Source organism: Rattus norvegicus, chromosome 1, assembly GCF_021556685.1.
Source record: "Rattus norvegicus strain SHRSP/BbbUtx chromosome 1, alternate assembly SHRSP_T2T, whole genome shotgun sequence".
Taxonomy (NCBI): domain Eukaryota; kingdom Metazoa; phylum Chordata; class Mammalia; order Rodentia; family Muridae; genus Rattus; species Rattus norvegicus.
In genome coordinates this window covers 136,193,715-136,202,500 of record NC_141534.1, presented here as the reverse complement: position 1 = coordinate 136,202,500, position 8,786 = coordinate 136,193,715, and the positions used below count along the sequence as shown (strand labels likewise).

The following is an 8,786-nucleotide window of genomic DNA, read 5'->3' as shown; positions in this document are numbered from 1 at the left end:
AGGTAACCTGCTATCTGGTCAGATTGAGTTTGGTCAGTCATGATGGATTAAATTAAGGTCTTGACCTTGAGTGCGAAAGGACCATGAGGAAGGAAGGAAGGTTTGGGTTCAAATTCCATCACTACTACTTACACGTTGTGTAGTCTTCAGTCTGCTGTGGGTTTTATGACCTTCCTTCTCATTGGTAACATGGAGCTGTGCAATATCGCCACTCCCCGATTTGTAGTGTAGATGACATCCAATGTCAGATTCTGCATTTACCGAAGTTACCACTAAGTCATACGGAGACCACATGGTTTCTTGCATGCCACACGTGATATGGGAAAAGGTACATTTACTTTGGACTCCTGAGCTATGGAGTGCAAACCCATAATGTCTGCAGATGCATCTGAATCCCATGGCCTGACTCTAAACATGGCCTACACCCAGAGTCATCATCATTTAGGGTGATATAAAGTGCAGACATCACCTGTGCATTCTTTAAAATGCTGAGACCCAAATGGAAAAGGATGTGGAGATTTTATTGGCCTGTTTCAGTCTGAGGGAATGCCCTTCATGGTTCCATGGTGAATATCTCTCACTGTTTATGTACACCCTCCATGCTGTGAGTGGTTTGTGCATTATAAGTGGTTACAAATCACAGAAGGAATGATATTTCGGACATTTAAAATTAGATAAAATAGAAATTCCAATCCACTGATGAGCTTCCTCCAGACTCTAGCCATTTTGAGCAGCTCACATTTATTCTATGGCCCCACTTGTGCTCCAGTGTTAGAACTGGATAGTTAAGGCAGAGAAGGCCTAGTTCACAAAGAGCAAATAAAACAAACAAACAAACAAACAAACAAATAGATCTTGCCCTGTAGAAGAAAATGTTGGTTTACCTTGGTCTATAAACAAGTACTTAAACTTACCAATTCAACAAGTGATTTTGTTCTGATTGTATGGTAGAAAAAGAACTGACATGAGCAGAGTCCGTCACTCAGAATGAAGATGTTTCAGTATCATAGCTGTGTAAACTGCACAAAACATGGTTCTTCTCTCTGGATATTTCTTTTACTTTATCTCCTGGGAAATGTGACAGAAAACATTGTATATCTCCTGAAAAGGGAGCCAACTGGGGTGACCAGATGGCTCAGTAGGTAAAGGCACTTGCTACCAAGCCCAGTGATCTGAGTCTAGCAACCAGGTTACTCATAGTGGAAGGAGCGATCTGACTCTCACAAGTCGTGACCTTCAAAAACACAATCCCCACAAGCTTACTTAACTGTAATTAAAGTGTAATAATATAAAAGGAAAGGTCCTTGTGAACTCAATGACTTGCCTCATTCTGTCTCTAACTGGGGCTCTGGGTCCCATATGGACACAGAATTTAGACTCAAATGCAAATTCTTTGCTAAAATTAATTATGGAGTTAGTTTAACTGTTCAGAATTGTGCGGGATGTGGATACTTACTACATTTATGGAAAATAGGTTGTCCTTGTTCTGACTTAATGCTTCTTCTTTCCCTTTCAGCTCCCCTACTTACCCAAAGTCAGGATCTTTCTTGGCTTTTTTCCCCCAAAGCCATTTCATGATAATTCAATAAAATAGAATCATGCTTTTGTTTGTAGGAAGAGAGTGGCAAAAAGGGAGTAGGTGAAGGACAGCTTTGGGAAGGCATTGGGAGTGTCAGCATATGTACACAACTGACCTCATAGCCCTTATTCTACAACCTTCTCTTTCCTTCCCACAGCTCCTGGGCCACAGCTTGATCAAGTAGCCAAACCATGTCTGACAATTCACAAAGCTTACTGGCTTCTGTCATGACCCTGGATCCCTGCAACTGCCAGAAAAGACCAGAGTTACATTTCCAGATCACCCTGAAATGAGCCCTCTCACTGTGCTTCTTGTTTAATTGATAGGTAAGGCACAGGCTTTTGTTTCTCCACACGGCTGTATAAATTGCATGGACATGAATTCAACGCTCCTTTTTACTTCAAATATTTTAAAATCTGCTGTTGTCATTCTTTACCTTCGTATAATAAAAATTTATAGAATTGTAGATCGTTTCCTAATACCTGACACAAAAATCACTCTCTTATATACTTGCGTTCTGAGGTCTGGCAGGTATTGGTGTTCTTGGACACTGCCATTGTCTGTGTTGGGGACTGTACGATGAGCAAAGCCATTGGAATCCAGATGGTAGGTTTTCTGGTGTTTCTCAGTGGGTGTCTGAAATTTCAAGAACGAGTGGCATAGCTGTTGTTAAGGGTTGCAAGGCCAGAGAGATGCTAAACACCTGGGTAGGTGACTTTGCGGTATGGTCTTCAGCTGACAGCTCTCACCCTAGCCCCTCTCACTGTTGAACTTGACATTGTAGATAGAGAGTGCTGTTTCTAGCTCTCCAACTTTCTGAGCTTCCAATGTTGCCACCAACCTGGTTGGTAGTACCTTCTTCCACACAATGGGAAACATACAACATGTAAGTTACAAGGGAAAAATGGCTAGCTCCTAGCCAGGAAGCCTACTCTATTATTATTATTATTATTATTATTATTATTATTATTATTGTTGTTGTTGTTGTTGTTGTTGTTGTTGTTATTTCTCTAAAAAGTAATTGACAGAGACTTAACACTGGTGCTGTGACTTTAGGCAAGTTGCAGAGGCTCTCTGGGTGTCAGTTTCCTGGATTAAAAAAGGAGATGATAATCATGCTTGTATTATGGGCCTTTGGTGTAGACCAAGTAGGGTAGTCATACTTATAGCCACAAGGAACCATAGCCTTTAGCTTGGAGGACATGACCACTAATGGTCAGATTTTGTTCTTGCTGCTATGATGATAAAGGCAGGTCAGTATTCTGGTTCCAGGGCAAAGAAGTGCCATTTTTTCCTCCCATGTGACCACCTATTAATTTAGAGCCTTTAAAGTCACAGGACATAAGACCTAACAGTGACAGTCATACTGACTTAAGTAGGTGAGGCTGATTGCAAATGTGTGACTTGTCAACAAGCTTCTTCAAGACTGATCCATGGATCTTCAGGGCAGCAGAAGTATTTCATACACAAGGATCCAGTCCAGTCCTATAGGCAGTTCTAGTTGTTTAAAAAGGGCAACTGACCATCTAAGAGTGACTATGAGACTGACTGGGGGAGCAAGGAGACTTATGTGATATGTCCTGTAAAAGGAAGGTGGTGAGATTGTCCTCTGATTTGCCATGTATGGCTTTAGAACTGCTGGGCCTGATCAGGAAAGATTTCAAAATCTAGATGCTCAATTTTTGAATTATTATTTGAACCAATGAGCTTGCCTCAGTAAAATATCCTTTACTACTAGAAGGAAATTCTACTTATTGGAAAGGGTGCCTTTCTGGGTGGCCTTTAAAGAGAATCTTCATAAGGGGAGAGGTAGACTAGCTGCCCGATCTAAATACTCAGGTACGTTTTCTTTTAGGCAGGGGACAGGATTATTTATGTGAGCTTTCTCCACTTTCTGGAGCATCTACATTTAGTCACTGGTTCTGAAGTATAAATTTATATGTAAGCCCTATTAAAGAACCAGCTATTCCAGTGAGAGGGGTGTTCTGTGGTGTATGAGAAGTGTCTAAATTTCATATTCTCCCATCTAAGAAAGAAGGAAAGAAAACCCCTTGTGCTCCTGAAGAGCCAAATAGGGGGAAAGATTCATGTGGAAAGTCTAGTCTTTGAAAGTGCAGTGTGACAGCCGCTCTGCACTGTTGCCACACAGCCACCCAAAGCCGGGAAAACTGGATGAGATTCTAAGCAAGCGGTTAGTGTACCACCGAAGCATGACCAATGCCTCAGCTAAAACAAGCAAACATGCGGCTCGGCGTGTTAACATCATTTTCTATCATTTCTATTTGATGTGGAATAGGATGGAAAATCTGGGACTCAAGCCATGATGTAGATTTTCAAAATTGATTAGCATTGGGGGGGGGCACTGGAAACGATTTCTGTAGCATTTCAATGCTGAGTTAAAATTGATTAGTACTGTTGGAAAAGTGTGTACCAAACTGAGGAGTGCCAACTGCAAATCCACGATAGGATAAAGGCTTAGGATGGCCTGTGAGATCCCGGGCACCAGGGCCACTCCAGTGGGCGAGATCTTGCAGGAGAGGGTGTAAATGGTTCAGTACAGTTGTAGATTAGCTGTTAGTACTCGTCCAACACTCAGACTCTACTTGTGACAATGTGTAAAATGGGTCGCATGCCTGTAGGATAAAGGTTGTTTAGTTCTTTGTCATAACATTAATCACTGATAAACTCATTTCAGTTGTTAATGTGTAGCCACGGTATGATTTTGTAGAAACTCCTTGGTAGGAATGTTGATGTTCACTTCCCTTAGATTTTGGTGATTCTGGAATTGGCACGGTAAATATTTTTACCTTTTTGATGGCAGTTTTGTGACTTCTTGATGCCTTTTTGAATTTTCTGGAGGCATCCACTGTCTGTCGAGCCATTGTGTCCCTTCTCAGTTATCAAACACAGACAGGAAGTTAAGAAGTATGGCAGAACAGGGTATGTCTTAGAAGAATTAGGCTCTTCAAAGGTCATCTTCTCTGGCTTGTTAGTAGTTGACATTTAAGCATTTCTTTCAGACACTGCTGGTAATGGTCTTTTGTTGTTGTTTTGTTTTGTTTTTGTTTTTGTTTGAGATAGTTGAGAACTGTGTGGGTATGCAATTATTTTCATAATGATTTCATAATGAGATGCTAACATGCAAATCTGGTAGTTCCTGGCAGTTCTTCACAGTGCCTTTTGTCAGAACTGCAGGTCTTACAAGACTTTGATAGATACCATGTTGCTATTCAGAGCCAGAGAGCTGCTACATTTTAAAGGATCATCTATGACGTGACATCTTTAGATGCTAATTAGTGAAAACCTTTAGTGATGGTAAGTGTAGAGGTGATTTGGTGTTTTTCTCTGCTTTTCTCTGACAGCTTCATTGAACCAGTTGTATCAACAGGATCAGTCAACAGATGTAACAACTCTATCTTTAAAAAACTACTGTGTCATATGGGAAAACACACTTTATGATGCCTTTCAATGTCCTTTCAACTTTGCATTGTATGTTTTTGAAATATACATACACATATACATCTATATATGTATATCTCTGTGTCTCTTTCACATGTCTCTCTCACATGGGCTGCGTGTGGAGGTGATTGCTTGAAGTGTTGTATTTTGTGGAGTATTTTTTGGATAAATATGATTTTTGTAAACCTCACATAGTAAGTATGTCCAAGGAAGTACCATGAGGCAACAACTTTTAAAATCAAGTGAGTGCGACATTGTCACTCTTTTGGGGGACAGGGCAGATGGTTAGATAGGAAGAATGAATGGGTAGTTTACACAAGGATACGAATCACGTAGAGTCCCACACAGAGGCAATCAAGAGCCAAGGACAGCATTCCTAGGCGTCTTGCCTCTTTTGTTAAAGAGGGAGGGGAAGTGGTTGGGAAAACATTGGGGGTTGGAGAACAGGAAGAGGGATGTGAAGAGTTGTTCCTAGTTCCCTCCATGCCAGCAGGTCTCCTGGTACCTCACAAGAGTATAATGTCCTCGTTGGCAAGCATAGACAGATGAAGTAAGTTAGCACATGCTTAGCTTAGGTGACTTTCCGCTATAGTTCTTCCTGGCTCTCCGGACATGGAGGCACACTTGTCAGAAAATTTGATCTAAGTGAGAAATGGGAGTTTGTGTGGCTGCTTTGTCACATGTGTGCCAGTAGGGGGCAGAGAGAAGAGAGACTACATCTATGCTCAGTGTTCTGACCTATGGACATATGAGCTATTCATAGCCTAACATTTCTGGGGGCGAGGGGAGTGAGTCTGAGATGAGTTCAGCACAGTGCCAGCCACAAGAGCTCCTGGGACCAGAGCCAGGAGCAGGCTGGAGACTAGAAGAACCCTGCCTGGGACTGAAATCCCTTGGTAGCAATGAGCCATGGATAGATGATCCTTGCAAGGGGACACTCAGGGGTGCTAGGTGAGAAGAGAGTCTAAGATCACTGTCAGATTGGTGCCATAAGGCCTGGACTGGGAGCTAGCCTGAGACTACCACCAGGCCTGGGGGAACTGGGGCAGCCAATACCCAAGATGACTCTTATCCCAGCACCATAATGCACAACCAGAGGAGCAGGGCATAGCATTCCTGAGATCACTCCTGAGGCAACTCTGGACACTCAGAGACCCTAGGCACGACTAGGAGCAAGTAAGTAGTGGAGAAATAGAAGTGAAAGAGAAGAGAGGACGTGGGCACCATGAAGAGATGCAGAACTGGAGACAGGAGGGTAGTGAAGAACAGCCCGATGTGAGTAGCCAGTGATGTCACCTGGGACCATGGTGGGATCCTGGTCTGTGCTACACTACCACTAGAGTCCATATCTGAGTCTGCGGCTCTGTAGCAGCTGGGGTCCATTGCCATCAAAGGCTAGGTGGATATCCCTGGTCTGGGCTGCTGCCAGAGACGTTTTGATGTCTGAGGGCTAGGGGTCCTGTGGAACTGGCACATCCCTCACCTGAATGGGAGAGTTCACTGGCATCGTGGGAAAGCTGGCCATGATGGAATGAGGGAAAGAGCAGGAGAGCTGTCTCCACCTCTAGTCAGCTGCAGCACTTGGGAGGGCAGCCCCAACATATTGAGGGAGTTGTGGGTGAGCGAGCATGGGAGAGCTGGCCCTACCAGTAGTCTCTAATGTAGTGGTGCAGTGGCATGAGCTAGGGGGAGTTACCCTCCTCTTCTCTCACTCCTCACAACTTGTGGCAGACTTGAGCTTGGCCCTGGGGTGATGAGAGCAAGAGACCTGGCTCTACCCCCTCATCTGCTGTAGCACTTGGGAGAGCAGGCCCTGCACCTGACCTGGGCAGAACTTGGTCCTGGAAGTAGGGGTTGTGGGTGAGCCAGCCCCTAGGGCATGATTGTGGAAAGCGAGCCTGCCTCTTGTCTGCTCGGTGGTGGCTCAGACAGTGGAGAGATGACGACTTCCTGTACCTTGTGCCCCACCTTCTGTGGCAGTCAGGGAAGTTGGTCCCAGGGTCATAAAAGTGGGAGAACTGGCCATGTCCCACAACAGCTGCAACAATTGACAAAACAGACCCTGCACCTTGCCTGGGCAGCAGGCTAGAGCTGGTCCTGGTAATGGGGGTAGGATAACCTGCAGGCTATCCAGCTCAAATAACTCTCAAGCCCAGATCCTGGGTTTGAAATTGGCCCACCCAAACATTTACTGCCCTGAGCACGTGAAGGGGCCAGTTGAAAACTATAGGATCTCCATGAAATGATGCAGGGCAACAACAGGATATCTGAGAGGAGTCCTATTGAGGTTCCACTATTGATAGTGTAGCAGAAGCCAGAGGCCATGTATCAGACCAAGTACTCATCTGAATGAACATTTGAAAGCAAAGAAATGTGGACAAAAGGATGTGATACATTACAGATTCCGCAATGAGACTTTTTTTTCCTAAGTTCAGGGATGTTGCAAAAGAGGAGAGTGGATATGAAGAGAAGGGGAGATGAATGGGATTGGGGTTCATGATGGGAAATTCTGAAAGAACCAAGAAAAGGTTTGAAAAATGGTTATATCTGCAGATCATTAAATTATAAAGCCTTAGGAAACAACTGGCCTCATCTGTTCAGAAATTCTTAATGCCTATTCTCAATTTTATTGGTTTTCATTCATTTTTTTCTTAGTATTATGGCTTTTGAAAAAGGGAACAGAGTCTCACTCTATACTCAGGATAGAGTTTAAACTGGCTATGTAGATGAGGTTGGCCTCAAACAGGCAGCAATCCTCCTGCTTCCACTTCTCTATCTCTCCAGTGCGCCGGAGCTTGCAGGTAGCATTTGTCACAGGCTTGACTTCCTTCTTTATTTGCACATTTGCATTTGAGACAGGGTCATGTTATTTAATCAAGACTAGTCTTGAGCTCATGATCCTCTTACCTTAGTCTTTCCAGAGTGCTGGGATTATAGCTTTTCTACTACCATAGCTTGCCCATTTAAACTTATTCTAATGACTTATACACTGTAGGTATTTAATAAATAGTAGGTAAGTGAATTAATGCCCAAAATATCATTGAATGCTGTTTGTATTCCTGAAAAGTATAAAGAAAATTATTAGTATTTAAGATGCAGAAAATGCAATTTAAGGTAATTTCGCAGTAGGATTTGGTGGCATAGGCCTCTAATTCTAATACCCATGAGGCTGAGAAAGGAGACTTGAAAGTTGGAGACTTTCCTAAGCTACACAGAGAGTTCAAAGCCAGCCTAGGTAATTTAGTGAGACTTAGTCTCAAAATAGAAAGCTAAAACTGATTGGGGATGTAGCTTGGGGTAGAGGCCTACCCTGTCAGGTGCAATGCTCTGAGGTCACTCTCTGAGACTCTAGGAGGAAAATATGAATTTCTCCACTTGCTAAGGAAGCAATGGATTACACAGGTCTCAAAGCTAACTGCTATTAGTGCTGGGCTAATGAACTACTTTTAGGGTTGAGGGTAGGTATTCTGTAAATTGAAGGCCATGAGGCTAGACCACATCCAGATCAAATGAAGAAATTAGGTCACCGAAACAGGAATGGAGAGTCAACAAAGGGCTCACATGCTGTCCTTAGCCATTGAAAAAGTAATCATGTAGGTGTCATATAGGAGAAAAGTAATTTTGTTTTGGATATAATGAAAGGTCAGATTCAAGTCAATGTCTGAACTTACAAAACAATAGATTCAGTGTGGGAAAGATCTCCCACAGGTTCCCTGTTGCAACAGTTTAGGATAACTGACTTGTCACA

The 8,786-nt window shown here is 43.2% G+C and overlaps 1 non-coding gene across 1 annotated transcript; it reads left to right on the top strand.

The window, feature by feature from the left end:
* Window positions 1–5,673: 5,673 nt before the first annotated feature.
* On the top strand, window positions 5,674–5,810 carry LOC120100448 (small nucleolar RNA SNORA17). Its single transcript, XR_015655997.1, has one exon. It is a non-coding gene; the product is annotated as a small nucleolar RNA SNORA17 (small nucleolar RNA).
* The last annotated feature ends 2,976 nt before the right edge of the window (window positions 5,811–8,786 follow it).